Source organism: Anabrus simplex, chromosome 8 (assembly GCF_040414725.1).
Source record: "Anabrus simplex isolate iqAnaSimp1 chromosome 8, ASM4041472v1, whole genome shotgun sequence".
NCBI lineage: Eukaryota > Metazoa > Arthropoda > Insecta > Orthoptera > Tettigoniidae > Anabrus > Anabrus simplex.
Genome location: NC_090272.1, coordinates 143,007,279 through 143,027,757, shown reverse-complemented (window position 1 = coordinate 143,027,757; position 20,479 = coordinate 143,007,279).

Genomic DNA, 20,479 nt, shown 5'->3' with positions numbered 1-20,479 from the left:
ATTATGGAGTAAACGCCAAAAGTGTAACCAGAAATCTTTTACATCTCGACATCGTGCGATATGGAGTGTCAAATTTTCTTCTTGCCATCCATCTAAAATCCGACTACTTCTGCAAGGTTTGAACCCGCTATTTTGGGAAACGCAGGCCGACACTCTACCACTGACCCACAGAGGGATGTTAGTTACGCTATTTTTATATTGATCTAACCACAAGGATTTAATAAACAAGTTACAGTTGTATATGCTGGGCCACTACTCGGAATCAGGAATATGTCAATGCTACGGCAAAGAAACAATACGTGAAACAAATCTTTCCCACACAATGCATTTTATTCATTAATTTTTTTTGGCTATTTGTTTTACGTCGCACCGACACAGATAGGTCTTATGGCGACGATGGGACAGGAAAGGCCTAGGACTGGGAAGGAAGCGGCCGTGGCCATAATTAAGGTACAGCCCCAGCATTTGCCTGGTGTGAAAGTGGGGAAACCACGGAAAACCGTCTTCAGCGCTGCCGACAGTGGGGTTCGAACCCACTATCTCCCGGATGCAATCTCACAGCTGCGCGCCCCTAACCGCACGGCCAACTCGCCGGGTCATTCAATTTTTAACGGCGTGTATTTTATCTGGCCACGGTCACAGGATGATTTCTCACATACAAGGCCATTTCTTTGTCTGCCTTTGCGAGAATCCAATGTTACACTTTTATAAAATCAGCAACAAAAACAACTGTAGGAGCAACAACATATATTCAAGAGTAATTACAACTCTTAACAAGTTTAGTTCTAGTGATTATCATCTTAAGAGGAAATTAAACGGCGCAATCATCCCCTCTAACCGCTAATTCATGAGGAAAACGAAGGGGACAGACACTCGAAGAATGAAGGTATCGCAAAAGAAAGGGAAGGGTGATGGAGGGCGTGAAAATGAAAGGTACTCTACATTTTTCGGGTTGGAAAAGAACAAGATTTGACCAAGAAAGGGCGGATAAAAAAAAGCGAAAATGAGGATCTTCGCAGGTGTAAGTCAACTAGCGTCAACTCAGAGCGAAACAACTTCGGAGTGAGTTTGCTCCTCGCTGTTGAGGAACGAGAACAGCTCAGCGAGAACGGAGGGGAAGTGCATGACGTAACACGTACAGAAGGATGGTTGAGATACACGTTATTCTCACACCATATGACGTTCAAGACTATTTTTTTTAATAAATACACGTATCCTAAAACATTAGTTACTTAATCGTGAAATATATATGTTTTATTCACAACATATTGCACACTGCTGTACTTTTCTTTCTCGATTAATAATTTTCTTGCCCTGTTATACTCTATAATGTGTGTCCTGTTTTTCCGTTTTTCCGCATGATCCATGCTGCAGTTTATTATTATTATTATTATTATTATTATTATTATTATTATTATTATTATTATTATTCATACGGTTACTGTAAGTACCGCCACGGTATGCAACCTGCTTGTCCACTGCTCTCTTCTCACGCGGCAACCAGTTGTCACGAGCAGAGCAAGTAGCGCCTGCTCCCTAGAGCACCTACTTGATGACGTCTGGTGTAAGCATTGCTTAACACGGCTAAGGACCCCGAGGTCGCCATCCCACGCTCCAAAATGGAGAGCCTGGGTGTCCTGTATCAGTCACCTCTCACGACAACAGAGAATGCCGCGGATATATTCTTCAACCCCCACCCATAGAGGGTTATAACATATATTACTTAGAAATAAGAATGCAAATATCCTTCAGCAGTAATGTTCGGCTTCGTGGCTGACTGGTGGTGGTATTTGGCCCATGTGGTCCAGGGTTTGATTCCAGGCCTGCTCAGGTAATTTAGCCTTTATTGGTTAATTATTCTGCCTCGGGGACTGGGTATTCGTGCCGTCTTCAACATTACGTATCATTGTAGGTAAGGCCCATACTCACAGATGCGCAGGTAGCTCATGAGTGTCAATTCAAAGACCTTGAAAAAGTCTCTTCGCAGGCTATATGCCGTTCTAATTACGGACAGTAATTACATTTTTATTGCCATATTTATTTTAACAAGTACCACTCTAAAAAGTGGTTTTTGTTGTTGAGGGCAAGTAAATGAGGGTCCCAGGGCGAAAACTGTGCCCTTTTACTCATCTGTTTCCGAGAATAACCGATGAGTCGGACAAATCTCTGTTTACTGCACTGGGGCGGGAGGGGGGGGGGATAGATCTGACTGAGAAGCGGTATTTTGCCACCCGTTAGAGAAGAAATACCTTCACTTCTTAATTTTGTTTTAAATGTTAGTGACGGAATATTTGAGTGGGTGGGGGAGTAGGGGGTTGGAGAGGAAAACCTCCCGTCCTAAGTTTCGTTAGTGAGAGAATGGTTTATAATTTGGATAAGGGCGAAATTATTATTAGTTTCCTATTTAGAAAAGACCGTAAGTAAGCCAAGGGCCGCGGTGTCTTAAATCTGTGTTCGGCTTCTTGGTCCTTACGACCCGTTTTAAGAGTAGGTTGCTTGAATAGCTAACGAGGATTCTAGATTTGGTCATCTTTACTATTTTGTTGATCTCAGATCTAACAGTCGGTATACGAGGCACGTGATGCCAGCAACACATATTGGCTTTATTCCGTTGCCTACGTTATCCTACAAGGCCGGGAAATATAGCACTAATCATGTGAGACTATATACACTAAAAGGCAAATATCGCCGCTCTGTTCTCATTTTTAATGGCTCATCACCGCTGCCAACTTGAATATTTAAATAATTATTGAAATCACGAGACAAACCGTCAACAAACTAATCTCAATGTATTACCGAGCTCGATAGCTGCAGTCGCTTAAGTGCGGCCAGTATCCAGTATTCTGGAGATAGTGGGTTCGAACCCCACTGTCGGCAACCCTGAAGATGGTTTTCCGTGGTTCCCCATTTTCACACCAGGCAAATACTGGGGCTGTACCTTAATTAAGGCCACGGCCGCTTCCTTCCCACTCCTAGCCACTTCCTGTCCCATCGTCGCCATAAGACCTATCTGTGTCGGTGCGACGTAAAGCAAATAGCAAAAAAATCTCAAAGTATCAATAATGGACGTCCCCTTACCCAAGTAAATGATAAATTAAAATATTCATAAAGAAGTCGGTTTTCAAGATTAATGAGGAATAAGGCAATGCATCTGTGAAAATCCTAAAATCTACAGTTTTCATCCTGTCACCTTAGAATTTTTTATCATTTACTAGCTGTAGTACCCGGCGTTGACCGGGTAGCTTTTGAATGTTTACCTTTAGTATTTGTATTACCAGTTAGTTAAGTATGAAGTGGATGCTTATTGATTTATTTTTGAGAAGTTGATATTACCTATTATGCAGTTTTAGAGTTATTTAGATGTATCTGATTTCAAGTTTTAGATTATTTAATTTTCGAGTAAAACCTTGTCCTTGTGGAAGCTAGAATTGACTGGAAGTATTTGATACTTTCCAAAAAGTAAAAGTAATAATTATATGTATTTACCCATCACACTATACATATGATGTACACGATTTCGGCAGTTATGGAGACTGTCACAATCAGCCTAGTGACCCCAAAAGCAGTGTATTCAACACTATTCTCGGTCATTTTATACTATATGCTTTTAAGCCCTTCTCAGCTCCTGTCTCAATGGAGACTGAACGTGAACTTAAACGGTATCAAGAGCGTCACAGTTCGTATAAGAGACACATAAACAATGGATTTCGACATTAATATCGGTTATTTTCCATTTTTGCACGTCAGCCCCTCTCATTCCCCACCCCCAGCTGAGGCTCCATAGTATTTTTTCTAAGATGGTAAGTTATATGTGTACCATGTTTCGTTGAGAGCAATTCTGGAACATACCCACATACAGTACATCCATAATATCCGTTATATTTACATTCATTTCACCCCCTCTCAACCTCCATACTGATTGCGGCTGAAGTATGACTTAACCATCCAGAGTGTCACAGATCAACTCTGTGACCTCGTAAATAACGTATTCTACATTAATGTCAGTAAAAAATCGTATACTTTTATATTTCACCATCTCCCCTAGGTGTGCTAGGGGTGTTTTACCCCAACAATATTTTTTTTCACTTCTTCTCACCCGCCTGCCAATTGGGGATCATTATTAATTTCAGCGACCCCGAAAACAGTTTTGATGTGACCCAATTTTCGATTATTTTTATATCTCACTCTTTCCAACACCTACCCCTAGGAGTGCTAAATTGTCATAACCCCAGGCAATTTATCTCCTGATAGTAATTCATAAGTGTACCAGTTTCTTTTTAATCGCTCCAGTAGTCCGGAAAAGTATTATTGTCCGCTTTTAGTTACGTATATAAATCACCGCTCCTCTTGAGCTTGCAGAGGTGTCTTATCGCAAACAATACTTTCTCCAGATAGTAAGTCATACTTGTATCAATTTTGGTTGAAAGATACGCTGTAACAAACATAGGCTACGGTACGTCCATTATTTAGCCCCCCCCCCCCCCTCTAACGGCTCCTGGTGTGCCTTAAACCCACGCGGTTTTTCTCCTGATACTAAAAATCCGGAGTGCCAATATTCACTTAGGCGACCCCAAAAACTATGTATCTGACATTATTTTCGATTCATTTTATATATCACTCCACCCGCCCCCACCCCAAAGGGGGCTGAACATGGAATTTAAAAATATTCAGATTGTCACTATTCATCTCATCTCCTCCCCCTCTGCCAAAGGGAGATCAATTACGATTTATAAAAGGTCCGGAGTGTCATTATTAATCTCAGGGACCCAGAAATTAAGGATTCGAAACTATTTTCGTTTATTTTTACGTAACAAATCCCCCGCGCCCCAAACCCCAAAGGGGACTGAACTTGGACTTCCAAAATATTCGGAGTGAGACGAATTATCTCAGTGCCCACGAAAACTACTGATTCGACACTATTTTAGATTACTATCTAAATCACTGACCCCTCTTCCCCACATCGAAGGGGATGAATTTGGACTTTAAAAAAATCCGGAGTGTCACTATTCACCTCAGTGACACCAAAACCTATGGAATCGACACTATTTTCGATCACTTTTATATCTCACTCCCCCATAATCCCCACCATATAGGGGGATGAACATTTACTCATAAAAGAACTGGAGTACCACAATTCACCTCAGTGATACCGAAAACTATGGATTCGATACTATTTTCGATTAATAATTATATCTCAAAGCCCCTCAACCCCCACCATAAAGGGGCCTGAATTTGGACTTTAAAAAAATCCGGAGTGCCACTAATCATCTAAGCAACCACGAAAACTGTGGATTCGACACTAATTTCGGTTATTTTTGTACAGATCTCTTCCCTCGTCCCCTCTCCCGAAGGGGATGAACTGTGTTTATAAAATTCTGGAATGTCACTGTTCATATCTGCGACCCCGAAAAGTATGGATTCGACAATACTTTCGATGAATTTTATATCTCACCCCCTCTCCACCCCAACCCGTAAAGATGCCTGGGGTGTCTTGCCCCCACGTGATTTGTCTCATGATACTAAAAACACGGAGTGTCGCTATTCATCTCAGCGACCCCTAAAATTGTGGATTCGACACTATGTTTGATGATATTTATATCTCACCCCCCTCGCCCCCCTAACGGTTCCTGGGGTGCCTTAAACCCACGCGGTTTTTCTCCTGATACTAAAAATCCGGAGTGCCAATATTCACTTAGGCGACCCCAAAAACTATGTATTTGACATTATTTTCGATTCATTTTATATATATCTCCACCCGCCCCCACCTCAAAGGGGGTTGAACATGGACTTTAAAAATATTCAGATTGTCACTATTCATCTCAGCGACCACGTAAAGTATGGATTTGACACGATTTTCTAATATTTTATAAGTCGTTCCCTCGCCCCCCCCCCCGCCCAGTGAGTACATGGGGTGTCTCACCCCCACGCGGTTTGTCAGAAGAAATCTGGAGTGTCACTACTCATCTCAGCGACCCCGAAAAGTATGGATTCGACACTATTTTCGGTCATTTGGATATATCACTCCCCCCTCGCCCCCCTACCCAGAGGGGTCTGAACTTGGAATTTAAAAAAATCCAGAGTGTCAGTATTCATATAAGCGACTCCGAAATGTATGGATTCGACACTGTTTTCGAATATTTTAAATGTCACCCCCCCTCGCCAGCCCCGCCCCTAAGGGTACTTCGGGTGTCTTACCCCCACACGGTTTGTCAAAAGAAATCCGGAGTGTCACTATTTATCTCAGCGACCCCGAAAAGGATGGATTCGGCATTATTTTTTATTATATTGATATATCACTCCCCCCTTGCCCCCACCCAAAAAGGGGGCTGAATTTAGACGTTAAAAATTCCGGAGTATCAGTATTCACTTCAGCGACCCCGAAAAGTATGGATTCGACCCTATTTTCGAATATTTTTAATATCATCCCCCTACCCCCCCCCCTAAGGGTACCTCGGGTGTCTTACTCCCACGCGGTTTGTCAAAAAATCCGGAGTGTCACTATTCATCTCAGCGACCCCGAAAAGGATTGATTCGACATTATTTTCTATTATTTTGATATATCACTCTCCTTCGACCCCACCCCAAATGGGGCTGAATTTGGACTTTTAAAAATTCCGGAGTGTCAGTATTCATCTCAGTGGCCCCGAAAAGTATGGATTCGACACTATTTTCGAATATTTTTAAATGTCACAACCCTCGCCACCCCCCGCCCCTAAGGGTACTTCGGGTGTCTTACCCCCACGCGGTTTGTTAAGAAAATCTGGAGTGTCACTATTCATCTCAGCGACCCCGAAGAGGATGGATTCGACATTACTTTCTATTATATTTATATACCACTCCCCCATTGCCGCCCCACCCAAAAGGGAGCTGAATTTGGACGTTAAAATTTCCGGAGTATCACTATTCATCTGAGCGACCCCGAAAAGTATAGATTCGACACTATTTTCGAATGTTTTTAAATGTCGCCCCCCTCGCCCCCCAGCCCTAAGGGTACCACGGGTGTCTTACCCCCACGCGGTTTGTCAAAAAATCCAGAGTGTCACTATTCATCTCAGCGACCCCGAAAAGGATCGATTCGACATTATTTGCTTTTATTTTGATATATCACTCCCCCTTGCCCCCACACAAAAGGGGCTGAATTTGGACGTTAAAAAATTGCGGAGTATTACTATTCATCTCAGCGACCCCGAAAAGTATGGAGTCGACAACATTTTCGTATATTTTTATATGTGACCCCCTCGCCCCCCCGCCCCTAAGGGTACTTGGGGAGTCACCCCCACGCGGTTTGTCTCCTGATACTAAGTCGTAAGTGTACCAAGTTTGGTATAAATCGTTCCAGTGGTTTAGGAGGAGATGTAATACATACATACATACATACATACATACATACATACATACATACAATGACATTTATATATATATAGATTGTCAGTATCAGCATGATACAACATACACAGTTTTTGTGATATTCATAAATTTATCAATATTTTTAACAATTTTTGATGTATTTATAAAATGCTTCTCATGCCAAACGGCTCAACAGATCTGACTTAAAATTTAGTCTTGGTTTTAAAAGACCAATATAAAATAAGTGACGTGTGGGTTTTGACAAATTTTAATTACACTGAAAGGAACAAATTATTTCACATAGACTTAACTTTTAAAATATATTTTATGATGATCATGGTGAGAAAAAAAGTAGATTGCCACTGAACTATTGCATGTATTTTAAAATTTGCACATCAGTTTGTTGTTATGTTGTATCTGAAACTATCCTAAAAGTTTCAAGTAGATTGATTGAAAACTGTGGCATGAGGAGCATTTTGAATCTTGAAAAGTACTGGAAAATAAATTCTGAGGAGAAAGAGATTGAAATTTCAGAGATGAACAGTAGTCCAGTACCTCAATCTAGTTGACTTAAAACTCCCCAGCACCATATATTGGACCCTCTGCTGCCTTCTTCCTGGCCTCACTAGCAGTTTTGAGAGTTTTAGTTTCCTTCAGGCTGTTTTGAACCCTTGTCACCCAGACACACCACTGTGGTCAATTCTACGCTTGTCCCTCATTACACTAATTTTCTGTCCTGAGCTGCTAACTTTAACACCCCTAACACTAGCTTTTAGTTTCTCACTTGCTTCACAACCCTTGTTGAATTCAGCAATTGATGATGTTACAGCAATCTCCGGTTCTTTATTTGACATAAACACTTCCTTCGGACCCTTAGCCCAAATTACATTATGCATTCCCCGGGTACAATATTTGGTGTGGGTATTTTAACTTCCCCTACTTGATCTTGTAAACTAGTACTTACATTCTTATTCCTGTTAGAATGGCATTTTTTCACTTTATCCAACACTTTACTAGGACGTTTCTTCCGGCGACGACAAGTCTCAATTCTTCTGCCCATTATGTACACTGATAATTACACAACCTCACAAATCCCAACCTCAAAACTAAGCTGCTTGCACTAAGTAGATCCTGTCGTTGTTTATGGATCATTTATAATAAACTTATTACAAATATAACATTTAAGAAATTACAGAAAAGCAGAGTAGGCCTAAAACACGAATGATAAACTCAAAGCGTGAGATCACAACTCATTGTTTACATTCAACACATGGACAAGCTCCATCACTGAAATAAGCGCCAATTCCACTCGATATATCGATAGTCCATCAGAATAGCCAACATAAAGACCCACAGGAACAAAATTTCTTACATTCAACCCGCGCGCTCAATTCAAAATCTTCGAAAAATAAAACGAAAGTTATTCATAAGAATAGTGTCGATGGGCGGCAACGCCCACTTGCGCCGAGTTATTTAAATGGCCGCTAAGGGCTTTAAATGGCTGATATTTAAATAAAACAAAGCTCAAAAAGAAAGTACAAGATATAAACATTATAACAACGTAAAAAACAAAAAAAGGATGTTTTCACAATTTTCACCAAATTTCACCGATACTTTGCCTTAAGGAAATACACACACACACACACACACACACACACACACTCTCTCTCTCTCTCTCTCTCTCTCATCCTCACTCAATTTAATGTTATATATTTCTGCCTTTATTTTAATATGCGCGTTACTATAACCCTATTCTTCGGCGTTTGCCTTGTATAAATAAATCAGCTTCCTTCTTGAAATTTGCTATTATTTTTCGGACTGGAGTGAAACCAGCTGCAATAATACACACAAGCAAATATATTGCATGTACATATTGTGCCCTTGCAAAGGATTCGCTTATGGGTGCAATATACCGTAAGTCAATAAGAATACACAAAGGCTAAGTCTGCAAACCATACCGAAGTCATGACAAGACAAGGTTAGGTTAAGTTAGGCTGATAGCGAAATTTCCTTCCATTTGAACTGAGTTAACGTTGCTTTCCTTTTGGAGGAGTTATTGCAGATTTGTTCTTGCTTCTTAGACATCATAATCGAATTCTATACGTAAGTATTGTACGAAATAAGACGGTAATTTAAAAAATGCAGCGTTCGTCATTTCACACCAACCCCACCTTATTTTACAAAAACAGATCTACAGTCCCACAGAAAAAGAAATTACTGTATGGAACCCAACAGTTAGACAATAAATAAATAAAAATTACTTTAGTGTTAGAGGGGAGAAAATGTGAGATTGTACCCTTAGTGTATAGGCTTACGTGCCAGGCAGTTCTGCTCCATGAAGTTACGGCAGTCACCACTAGGATCATGTTGTATCACCCCAGCTTCAGCATTCGCGCCTGTTTTACCCATTAGTGATACTGCAAATGGTAGTTGTTTTAATGAGTATTTTCGTAAAAATGGTTTACTGTTGTGTTCTGTTTTGGTAATCTCGTCAAGGAAAGTGCGAATCTGTTTCACTTCATACTTTTCCTGTTAATCAAGAACTAAGTGGATTTCAGCTGTTACTCGACAAGGTGATAAATCGGGCACTGTGTGAACTCCTTCGGAAAGGTGGACGGGTTTCAGTAGGAATTTTAGAGAACAACATTATAGTTTGAGCACAACTAGAAGTTTTCCTCTGCCTAAAGCAGTCACTACTGATCTGCATTTAGGGCAGTCGCCCAGGTAGCAGTTCCCTATCTGTTGGTTTCCTAGCCTTTTCTTAAATGATCGCAAAGAAATTGGAAAATTATTGAACATTTCCCTTGGTAAGTTATTCCAATCCCTAACTCCACTTCCTATAAACGAATATTTGCCCCAATTTGTCCTCTTGAATTCCAACTTTATCTTCATATTGTGATCTTTCCTACTTTTAAAGACACTACTCAAAGTTATTCGTCTACTGATGTTCTTCCACGCTATCTCTCCACTGACAGCTCGGAACATACCACTTAATCGAGCAGCTCGTCTCCTTTCTCCCAAGTCGTCCCAGCCCAAACTTTGCAACATTTTTGTAACGCTACTCTTTTGTCGGAAATCACCCAGAACAAGTCGAGTTGCTTTTCTTTGGATTTTTTCCACTTCTTGAATCAGGTAATCCTGATGAGGGTCCCATACACTGGAACCATACTCTAGTTGGGGTCTTACCAGAGACTTATATGCCCTCTCCTTTACATCCTTACTACAACCCCTAAATACCCTCATAACCATGTGCAGAGATCTGTACCCTTTATTAACAATCATATTTATGTGATTACCCCAATGAAGGTCTTTTCTTATATTAACACCTAGGTACTTACAATGATCCCCAAAAGGAACTTTCACCCCATCAACCCAGTAATTTAAACTGAGAGGACTTTTCCTATTTGTGAAACTCACAACCTGACTTTTAACCCCGTTTATCATCATACCATTGCCCACCGTCCATCTCACAACACTATCGAGGTCACCCTGCACAATCTTTTAACTTATTTATTACTCTGTACAGAATAACATCATCTGCAATCAGTCTTATCTCTGATTCCACTTATTTACACATATCATATATATATATAAGAAGACATAAAGGTCCAATAACACTACCTTGAGGAATTTCCCTCTTAATTTATTACTGGGTCAGATAAAGCTTCGTCTGCTCTAATTCTCTGAGTTCTATTTTCTAGAAATATAGCCACCCATTCAGTCACTCTTTTTTCTAGTCCAATTGCACTCATTTTTGCCAGTAGTCGTCCATGATCTACCCTATCAAACGCCTTAGATAGGTCAGTCGCAATACAGTCCATTTGGCCTCCTGAATCCAGGATATCTGCTATATCTTGCTGAAATCCTACAAGCTGAGCTTCAGTGGAATAACCTTTCCTAAACCCAAACTGCCTTCTGTCAAACCAGTTATTAATTTCGCAAACATGTCTAATATAATCAGAAAGAATGCTTTCCCAAAGCTTACATACAATGCATGTCAAACTGACTGGCCTGTAATTTTCAGCTTTATGTCTATCACACTTTCCTTTATACACAGGGGCTACTATATCGACTCTGCAACTGTACCTCCAGTATTCGCAGACTTTCCTCAGCACAAACAAGTGACAGCTACATCTAGAAAACCTTCTAAACCACGACAGACTCAAACTATTGATACCTTGATGCAAAAGAAGATATGTATCTAAAAGCCTGCATGCAATTTTGCTCCTATCTGTGAAGACTAAGCAAATTGTCAATTTTCGCTGATTTTAAGGCCGATAGTTAGGAAGTCACTTCGAAAGAGGCTGCTAAACTGGGCACCTTTATTAAAATGTTTGCGAAAAATTCTTCATAATCTTCAGAATGAATTGTACAAACATAAAATTGACAAATCTGGCATGAACTAGTAGCTATCCGTACTTAAAAGTGAAGTTCAACAGGGTAGTATTAACGCAACTTTTTTCCTCTAAAGTACTAGCTGTAAAGATTGTTTACAACCAAATTAACTTCTTGCCAGTTAAATCCTGATCCTCAGCCTCGTATGTTTTCAAGATCGTGGAGGGCTGAGGTACACTAAAATATCATTTGTGGCGATATTAGAGCGAGTTATGAAATTCATATGCCTTGCCGCCCTGTTTCTGTCTCAGAAGAACATGCTCACGAACGGTACAATTTTATTAAAAGGCATGTTTCTTTAGACAAGGAAGTTTGACACATGCAGTGACTCTAAAATGTCTAAACTTCCTAGTTTTCTTCTGCAAAAAATTCATGAAACCCCTCCTAGATAACCTAGCCTTTTATCGCACGAGCAGGAATGAAAAAGCTTTGCGGCTTCACAATAAGCCTCTTAGCAGAAAAGTAGTGAAGATTTAATGAGTGATTGCTTGTTTATGATCTTCCGGTGAGATGTAGTTATGACTGAGAAACCTGAAACTTTTAAGTGTGCATAAAAAGAGTCAGCACATTCTCTCATCCCTAGAATATATCCTCCTGTGGGTGGGGGCGATAGCATAACACCCACAGTATCCTCTACCTGTCGTAAGAGGCAGCTAAAAGGGGCTTGGGCTGGTGACCACGGGGCCCGTAGCTGAGTCCTGGTTTTGCTTCCACCTAGGCCTACTTGTGCCACGTTTCTCACTTTCACCTATCCTACCCGACCTCCCTCCACCCCACCCATGGCACTACAGCCCTGAATGGCATTGGCCTACCAAGCGACCGCTACTCAGCCCGAAGGCCTGCAGATTGAGGTGCCTTGTGGTCAGCACGACGAATCCTCTCGGTCGTTATTCTTGGCTTTCTAGACGGGGGCCGCTATCTCACCGTCATATAGCTCCTCAATTCTAATCGCGTAGGCTGAGTGGACCTCGAACCAGCCCTCAGATCCAGGTGAAATTTCCTGACCTGACCGGGAATCGAACCCGGGGTCTGAAGGTAAGAGGCACGCTACCCCTACACCACAGGGACGGCCGACCTCCCTCGGTTGACTATTATTATTTTCCGACCCTGACGCTATTGGGCTAGAGGGCTACAGTGTCTTTCATTTTCACGCCCTTCGTGGCCCATGTCGTTCTTTGGCCGATGTCTTCATTTTTCAAAGTGTCGGTCTCCTTCCATTGTTTTTCTCTGATTAGTGCTATACAGAGGATGGTTGCTCAATTGTACGAGGGCGAATCAAAAAGTAAGTTTCACTTCCAATATGGCCATTTAAGAAACAACCTACACATAGGCAACACGGCTATGACAACATACAATGTAAGTTCACTTTTCCACATAGACCCCAAGAGACTGTAAACATTTCTCGGAACGGTCAACGAACGTTTCGATTCCGGACGCGTAGAAATCACCCCCAGCACTATGTAACCACCAGGAGACAACTGCTTTCACCTCCTCGTCGTTTCGGATTCGTCGTCCACCGAGATCCTTTTTAAGCTTACCGAGCACATGATAATCGCATGGCGCTAAGTCTGGACTGTGTGGAAGATGTTCCCATATCTCCCACTTGAATGGCTGCAGCAGTTCGGACGTTTGACGGACCGTGTGAGGCGTTGCGTTATCATGCAATAAAATCACACCGGCGCTCAATTTACCTGCAGCTTTTCTTTAAATGCCTTACGCAACCGATTCAACGTTTGACAATACGAAGCCGAGTTGGTTGTTGTGCCTTTCGGCATAAATTGCACGTGCACCATACCCTCCATGTCAAAGAACACTGTCGCCATTACCTTTCCTGCTGAAGGTTAGACCATGGCCTCCTGATGTGGTGTACACCTATTCCATCGATGTTCTCTTTGTTTCGGGGGTGGAGTGGTGGACCCACGTTTTATCTCCTGTGATGATTCACTGCAGAAACTCGTTTCCCTCCCCCACAGAATACCGTTTTAAAAATGCAAGTGACGATTTGAAACGTCCCTTGTGAACATCGGTGAGCAGACGCGGGACCCATCTTTGACACAGTTTACGAAATCCAAGGTGCAGGTGAACAATGGAAAACACACTGCCATACGAAATGTTCAGCATGCTGGCAATTTACTGCAGTGTTATGCGCCGATTCTCTCTAATGAGCCCATCCACACGGTCAACATTTGCAACGGTACTGGACGTTGCGTGCCTGCCTTCACGATATTCGTACGTGAGATCCGTGCGTCCGGTGTCAAATTGCTTACACCACTTTACAATACCTGGGCGAGAAAGTGCACGCTCACCATATAAAGCAGTGATTTCACGCTGAAGGTCCGTACAATTAATTGATCTGTTTAGCTCACAGAATTCTGATCGTTGCACGCACCTCCAATGTGGAGTGAACATCCAGTTGACGCGCCATTGAGCCTAGCCCGCTCTGCACACAGAACATGACATAATACCACCCCAACCTTCATATCGGACGTGTCAGCAGTTACTGTAGCTTGCTCAGCATTGGGCACGGCCACGACACACAGCGTGCTCTCGCGGCGAGCTAGTGTAATTTACTTTTTGATTCGCCCTCGTACTTCCTCTTAAAACAGTAATCACCACCACCACTACTCTCTAGAATACAATTCATATAGTGCGCTCAAATGTAGGGTGCTAAAGCGCGATCTTGGTGGTAGAACTCTGAACTCCAGTGTTAACCCAGTCGCTGCGGCCCTCATTTACTCCTGGCAAATCTGTCGTATTCTTTCTTACGAACGTAAAGCTGTAGGCTCTTCATGGTACGAATCAAAATGTAGAGTGGCTCTTATATAATTTAACCTCTCTTACTTACACTAAATATTCTTTCCACCTATATTGATTCTTATGGGAAGATTCATTAATTCCTTTACTCTACATAGTTCGAATCCCGTTGTCGGCAGCGCTGATTTTGCGTGGTTTCCCATTTTCACACCAGGTAAATGCCAGGGCTGTACCTCACTTAAGGCCATGGCCGATTCCTTCCCTCTCCTAGCCCCTTCCTGTCCCATCGTTGCCGTAAGACCTATTTGTGTCGGTGCGGCGTAAAGCAACTTGTTATAAATTACATAAATTTTGCATCTCATTAAATCATTATTTTTGCAGACCCTTCCGTAGTTGGCAGCTCTAAAGATGATTTTTTGCGTTATTTTAGATTCACTCCAGGAACATTCCGGAGCTGTACTTTAATGAAGACCATGCCCACTACCTTCCCAGTCCTAACCCCTTTTCTGTCCCATTGTCACCGAAACTTGACTGGAGAGAGCACGGAACAGCTGTATGCCAACGAGTATTTTTCTCCCTTCACTCACTTAAGAGAACGAAAGATTTACTTCCTTTCAAGGTCAGAAAACAGTTGATTCAACAGATAACAATGCCTCTGTTTGAGTACTGTGACGTCGGGCATGGCAGACTAAGTAGCGCCCCCTCTACAACACTTAAGAGAGCTCAGAATGCTTGCGTCCGCTTTACACTGAATATTCCAAAATTTCACCATATAACTCCTGCATTCCATGAGGTAACTTGGCTTAAACTAAACCAGCGTCGTAGTTATCATTCGTTGCTTCTACTCCACAAAGTAATTACACAGGCAGACACCCTCTTACGAGTATCTAACATATTCTTTCTCATTTTTCTCATCCATTCATAACATCCCGACCAGAGTCGCAGGTAACCTAACACTCAAAAAACCAAATCACACAGATCCACACTCTACAATAATTCTTTTGTTGACAGTACAATTCGAACATGGAATTCGTTGGTCCCACGCCTTATTTGAACGGTATTTGGAAAGAAATGTCGCCAGCAGTACAGTACTTGGACGGATCAAGTTGAGTGTAAATACATGATTTCTGTCTTCTTGTTCTGTTATTTCTTTCCGCACCGAGCTCGATAGCTGCAGTCGCTTAAGTGCGGCCAGTATCCAGTAATCGGGAGATCGTGGGTTCGAGCCCCACTGTCGGCAGCCCTGAAGATGGTTTTCCGTGGTTTCCCATTTTCACACCAGGCAAATGCCGGGGCTGTACCTTAATTAAGGCCACGGCCGCTTCCTTCCACTTCCTGGGCCTTTCACATCCCATCGTCGCCATAAGACATATCTGTGTCGGTGCGACGTAAAGCAAAAAAAAAAATTCTTTCCGCGTGTCACTAAGTTTCACTGAATGTGTTTTTATCGATGCATTAGGACAATTTTCTTTATTCTGGGTTATTTTATATACGTTTCTTTTTTTCTTTCCTACTATGTTAACGTTTAGTGACTTGTAATTTAGTTTATAGTGCGCGCGTGTGTGTAATAAGTTACGTGTAATATATGTTAAACTATATGTAGATTATAAGGCATGGTGTTTCAGAATAGCAGTCATTATAGCCTGAGTCATACCTTGTAAACAAAGGAATAATAATAATAATAATAATAATAATAATAATAATAATAATAATAATAATAATAATAATGTGAATTTAAAGAAATAGCCGGCAAGACTACATCGCTACCACAATCGGGTCCCAACGTGTACGCACAAAGTATAAGTCTAATGCAGAGCCCTGTAGCGTCAGTGTACTTAGCTCTAGTTTTTCACTGGGAGATCCTTTCCGCCCGCAAACAAACCACTGCACTAGGACTTAAAGAGATGGCAATAAATCCTCTTAACGATGAGAGGCGAAACTGCTGTAAAATTTCCGCAGTTTCGAATTGAGTGTTGGAAATTATTTCGCCTGACCTTTGCTGTCCATCGAGATTGCAGAGGAAAGATTGAAGATAGATCACACCTCGAGGGAATACTAGAGAAAGCTCGTAAACAGAGCGGTACTGATCAGCAAGCTATTCGCGAGGTTGTTTTGTTGTACTGGCATGTACGAGAGTACAGGATAAATAAAATAAGATCAGAGACAACCTCAAGAGAATACGATAAGACATTCCGTGGAAAATAGAAATTTTGTCCCTATAAAACGTTCCCGTTGGGACACCACCTATCAATGTGTACAATACTAACAGTCGTATCTATGCTATCAAATCAAAAGTTTAAATTTGTCTTCTTCTGTTCAGCAATTTCTTTATATACGTTGTACAGCATCTGTTCACTTAAAATGTAATATACACACAAGACGAATAACGGTGTTTATTCAATTTTTACTGCAAATACCTAATAGGTGAATTATAAGACAATAGTCTTTAATATAAAAACAAGCAAGTCACAGCGAGCAAAGTAAATGTTTCCACAAAAAAATGAGGTCTGTATTTCCTTCAGTTTCTGCTCCTTGTTCTATCTGCCTACCTACCAACCTACATCTATTTTCAATATAAACCGTCATAATTTTCAGCGTTCAATCTGCAATATCTTGTAAATGAATTAGGAGCCCCCACAACACTCTATTTGCAACTGTCACTAACAATTATTACTTGAAAATATATATCACACATTCCAGTTACTTATGAATAGAGTTCATTAATATATGTACTGTTTATTCATCATCATTCTTAGATTGTGTTGACATTTTGAATTTAAATTATCTTGCGTTTATTTGAACAAAAAGCGAGTTGAAGTAGCTTACATGATTTGCATAGTATAAAGCGTAAAATTAACTTTTGCCAGTTTTTCAATTTTTTTAAATTGCCTTTCAGTTACTTCTTTCGATTTTCTATTCTGCATTCCAGAAACACACTCATGCGTATTTTTGTGATAGCCTAAGAAACTCCATAAATCCTGTTATCGCGTCTACTATTGATGAATTGCTATGCATGATGCATGCTGTGTTATTGTCGACTGCTCATTTGGCGTTTACTTGATGCTTGTTGTTTAAAGGGGCCTAACATCTAAGATCATCGGCTATAGTTGGCGTTTATTAGTTTTTAGCTAAACTTCCCGGCTTTGGACGACTAGCCTTCTTGCTGCACCCTAGGAGCGTCCAGTGTGGATACAGAGGCTGAACAATTTACAAACTATGTTATTCGGACGTCCTATATCCAAGTCTTGGTGATGATAAGTGCTGTTCTGAGTGTGTATTTTCCACGTGATCTTACGCAACACTATAGAAAATCTGAAATACAGTTGTACCAAAATATTTAATCACGTATATTAATCTCAGACTTACACACGCTTCAAGCAAACCCGTAAGTACCCGGAGCTAATCACTTTTGATGTTTCAAATCCCTAAGACTTATCATTAGCATAAATATTAGGTGCAAAATCAGCCAAACGCACAAGTACACTGACTGACAGAGCAAATGCAACACCAAGAAGGAGTGGTTCGAAGGGGATGAAAGTTGGGGAAAAAACAGAGACGGCACGGACGAATAATTGATGTTTATTTCAAACCGATATGCAGGTTACACAATGCGCACGGCATCGACTCAGTAGGATGTAGGACTACCGCGAGCGGCGATGCACGCAGAAACACGTCGAGGTACAGAGTCAATAAGAGTGCGGATGGTGTCCTGAGGGATGGTTCTCCATTCTCTGTCAACCATTTGCCACAGTTGGTCGTCCGTACGAGGCTGGGGCAGAGTTTGCAAACGGCGTCCAATGAGATTCCACACGTGTTCGATTGGTGAGAGATCCGGAGAGTACGCTGGCCACGGAAGCATCTGTACACCTCGTAGAGCCTGTTGGGAGATGCGAGCAGTGTGTGGGCGGGCATTATCCTGCTGAAACAGAGCATTGGGCAGCCCCTGAAGGTACGGGAGTGCCACCGGCCGCAGCACATGCTGCACGTAGCGGTGGGCATTTAACGTGCCTTCAATACGCACTAGAGGTGACGTGGAATCATACGCAATAGCGCCCCAAACCATGATGCCGCGTTGTCTAGCGGTAGGGCGCTCCACAGTTACTGCCGGATTTGACCTTTCTCCACGCCGACGCCACACTCGTCTGCGGTGACTATCACTGACAGAACAGAAGCGTGACTCATCGGAGAACACGACGTTCCGCCATTCCCTCATCCAAGTCGCTCTAGCCCGGCACCATGCCAGGCGTGCACGTCTATGCTGTGGAGTCAATGGTAGTCTTCTGAGCGGACGCCGGGAGTGCAGGCCTCCTTCAACCAATCGACGGGAAATTGTTCTGGTCGATATTGGAACAGCCAGGGTGTCTTGCACATGCTGAAGAATGGCGGTTGACGTGGCGTGCGGGGCTGCTACCGCTTGGCGGCGGATGCGCCGATCCTCGCGTGCTGACGTCACTCGGGCTGCGCCTGGACCCCTCGCACGTGCCACATGTCCCTGCGCCAACCATCTTCGCCACAGGCGCTGCACCGTGGACACATCCCTATGGGTATCGGCTGCGATTTGACGAAGCGACCAACCTGCCCTTCTCAACCCGATCACCATACCCCTCGTAAAGTCGTCTGTCTGCTGGAAATGCCTCCGTTGACGGCGGCCTGGCATTCTTAGCTATACACGTGTCCTGTGGCACACGACAACACGTTCTACAATGACTGTCGGCTGAGAAATCACGGTACGAAGTGGGCCATTCGCCAACGCCGTGTCCCATTTATCGTTCGCTACGTGCGCAGCATAGCGGCGCATTTCACATCATGAGCATACCACAGTGACGTCAGTCTACCCTGCAATTGGCATAAAGTTCTGACCACTCCTTCTTGGTGTTGCATTTGCTCTGTCAGTCAGTGTATTTCAAGTGACTGATAGTCGAAAATATATTTTTCTTTTCTAGTGAAATGTAAGTAATAGAAAAGAATAAACACTTCAGCACCTTGGCTGAATTATCAGCATACTGGCCTCCGTTTTAGAGAACCCGCATTCGATTCCCGGCCAAAACATGGATTTTAACCGTGTTTGGATAATTATTCCAGCTCTACAGTAAGCTACAAACCACCACAAAAAACGCAATAGATAATACATCGCTTCACATAGGGTTGGCGTCAGGAAGGGCATTCTGTCGTAAAACTAGCGCTTCTCCACACTTGTGCCATCCCCATGTATTTGGAAAAAGGCAAGAAAGAAGAGGAAAGAGTCAAATCAAATCTAATGTATTTTAAAGGTACAGTAAGTGTAACTAATCAACAATCATCTCTTAGCACTAATCAGAGCAAAAAACAGAGGTTAGGGTCGCTCAGCTGTGAGCTTGATTTCAGGAGACGGTAGGTTCGAACCCCCCTGTCGGCAGCCCTGAATATGGTTTTCCGTGGTTTCCCATTTTCACACCAGGCTATACCTTAATTAAGGCCACATCCCTTTCCTTCCCACTTCTAGCCCTTTCCTGCCCCATCATCAGCATGTGTATCGGTGCGACGTAAAGCATCATGTAAAGGAAAAAGGTAAAACAGAAAACATTAGGAGACTGATGGAATAAGAACTAGGTAGGTGTGAAATTAAATGGTGTGAGAATGAAAGAATTCCATGACTTCGCAAACATAAGGCTATCGGTAGGGAACAAGGGCGTTAGGGAGGTCAGATAGGGAAGGTGAAGACTGGGACGAGTAAGTGGAACGAGTACTAGCCTCATGTTCACCAACCCACGCTCTCAAGTTGACTAAGTAGTTATTTACACATAAATTAAATAAGCGAGATAAATACGCTTAGATTAGATAATACTAAAAATAATATTGATAGAAATAATAACGACAAATAATTAATTAATTCAAGTTCACACAGCCACTAATTTTCACAAGAATAATTACATAATGACTAATAATAATATAAAATAATAATAAAATAATAGGGCATAGTAATGTAAATTATTACGAATTATCC